This window comes from Hydra viridissima, unplaced genomic scaffold (assembly GCF_058129835.1).
Source record: "Hydra viridissima isolate aposymbiotic clone 2 unplaced genomic scaffold, HvirCarnegie_v1 scaffold_7, whole genome shotgun sequence".
In the NCBI taxonomy this organism is placed as follows: domain Eukaryota; kingdom Metazoa; phylum Cnidaria; class Hydrozoa; order Anthoathecata; family Hydridae; genus Hydra; species Hydra viridissima.
This window is the reverse complement of record NW_028324306.1, coordinates 1748033-1750532: the sequence shown is the minus strand read 5'-3', so window position 1 is coordinate 1750532 and position 2500 is coordinate 1748033. Positions and strand designations below refer to the sequence as shown.

Genomic DNA, 2500 nt, shown 5'->3' with positions numbered 1-2500 from the left:
ATGGAAGCAGCTGGTGCGTTGGAAATCTTTTCTCGATCAGTTAAAAAATACAATTTGATTTATCATGAATACCTCGGGGACGGTGATACTTCCTCTTTTAAAGAAGTTGAAGAATCTAACCCATATAAAAGTTATAATATTCAACCAATAAAATTAGAATGCATTGGGCATGTGCAGAAGCGACTTGGTACACGCTTGCGAAAAATTGTACATAAGTATAAAGGAACAAATAAACCCCTACATGGAAAAGGAAATTTGACTAATAGTGCAATTAACTCAATGCAGAATTATTATGGTATTGCAATTAGAAATAACACTAACAGCATTTATGCAATAAAAAAAGCAATAGGAGCAGTTTTGTGGCACAGTACAAATCTTAGTGATAATAGCATTCGTCATTCTATGTGTCCTAGGGATGAATATTCATGGTGCAAGTGGCAACTAGATAAGCTTAAAGGTACAAGTACTCACACAAACAAAATTAACTTGCCTATCTTTATTCATAATATAATAAAACCTATTTTTAAAGATTTATCTGATGATTATTTGCTAAGTAAATGTTTACATGGTCAAACCCAAAATTCAAATGAAGCATTTCATTCAATTTTATGGACTCGATGTCCTAAAAACATTTTTGTAAGTAGAAGAACATTTGAACTTTGTATAAACTCTGCAATAGTTCATTATAATGACGGTGGAGATGGGGTAAAATCTGTTTTAAGTCACTTCGGATTGTTAGGATCATTGACTATTCCAAAACTGATTTTAAAGGACCAAAAGCGAATTGTAAACAAGCGTCGTAAATCAACTTCAATATGCAAAAGGCAAAGAAAAAAACTTAGATCTCTTCATAAAGGATACTTAGATACTGAAAAAACTGATTCATATAGCACTGGTAGCTTTTAAGGAGTTTTTTTAGACGTAATTTTTTGATTTTAAATTTTTGACTCGATTTTTCTCATTTTGAGATTTTTAGTTTTTTTTTAAATTTTAAAACATGATATCTCCAGTTTAAAGTAAGCAATTAAGCTGAAATTTTCAGGATATGTTCTTCATACATGTAGAATTCATTTGTCGTAAGATTTTTAAAATTTCTTTTTTTGGGGCGCTACAATGTGGTTTTATCTGCCAGAGTTTTTTTATAAAAATATATATTCAAGTTTAAAAGTCAATATAATCTGAACTAGGAAGGCAAATTTAAAAATCCTATGACAAATTAATTTTATACATATGTAGAACTACCATACCAAATTTGAAGTTTTGATTTATTGTCGTTTTTGAGAAATTGTGTTTTGAAGTTTTCGTTTTTTTCACACTTTTTAATATAATTCCGAGGCAAGCGAGGCACTTTTTTATATATTTTATTGATTTTATGTTTAATTTCATAATTATTGTTAACAACTGATTAGTTTTATTGTAAATATATCTTTAATACTTGAAAAAATTTTTTCATAGGCCTACCACCTTAATGTTTAATGTTTAATGTTTAACGTCGTTTCGTCATTAGTTACTAGGCTTTGAAAGAGCGCGTTCTCAAAATGCACGCGGCCATTGGAGAAAGATCCAAGAAGCGAGTTAAAACTTTTTTCCTTTTGGAATTTAATTATTAGTTAAGATATATTACATAAAGAATCATATTAAGATAAATAATCATCGCTAAGATCATATTATAATTGAAGTAAGTATATGAAATAGTTATATATACATTTTTATAAGATAAAGTAGAAAGGATTTAAATTTTTATTAGATAAAGTAGAAAGGATTTAAAGTAGAATGGATTTTTATTTTTTTAATCGTTTATATTTTGTTTGTTTTAGTTTTTTTTTTAGTAGTTTTATTTTTATTATTTTAGTTATCAGAAGGAAAATAGGGGTATGGATGTTATTTAAAGTTATACTGATGCTGTTTCCATAAAATTGTTATTTTTACTTTGAAATTTCTGTGATGCTATTAACTATTTTTGTTCATTTTTAGAAAATTTAGAAAAGAAAAATTAAGACTTTGTGCCAACACTGACAACGCATGTCACATGTATGTAAAGGTTAAATGTTGTTATGAAGATTACAGTTCTTATGTAAAGAGAATTGTTTGTAAATATATATTTTGTATCTTTTTAAATTTTCTTGTGTCATTTTTAGAATTTTTGTTTGCACACGTTTATTGTTTGCACACATTTAGTGTTTGCACACGTTTAGTGTTTACATATATGCTTTTTTGATATGTATGTGTGTGTGGTAATAAGTGCTTTATAGTTGTTTTATCAATGTGTTTTTATAATAATGTAAAGTGCTTTTTTATTGTTTGTGTATGTGTTAATATGTGTTACATAATTGTTTTAAAAAGGGGTTTAAATATTTATATAAGGTATTTAATTATTTTAGTATAAATTTAACCTTATATACATATTTAAACACATTTATTGTGCTTATAGTTTGTACATATGTTTATATTATGTTCTTTCCGTGTTTTTAAAGTGCTGTGACTTGGTAAACATCTACCT

The 2500-nt window shown here is 27.0% G+C and overlaps 1 long non-coding RNA gene across 6 annotated transcripts in view; it reads left to right on the top strand.

Annotated features, from left to right (window-relative positions):
* The first annotated feature begins 1502 nt into the window (after positions 1-1502).
* Positions 1503-2500, top strand: part of LOC149885558 (uncharacterized) — a 2528-nt gene continuing 1530 nt past the window's right edge. For 2 of the 6 annotated variants that reach the window (XR_016454479.1, XR_016454478.1), the window contains exons 1-2: positions 1503-1678; positions 1853-2090. This is a non-coding gene — a long non-coding RNA (uncharacterized LOC149885558). The remainder of the gene's footprint in view (positions 1679-1852; positions 2091-2500) is intronic. The other 4 variants (XR_016454481.1, XR_016454482.1, XR_016454480.1 and 1 more) reach the window with 4 other exon arrangements.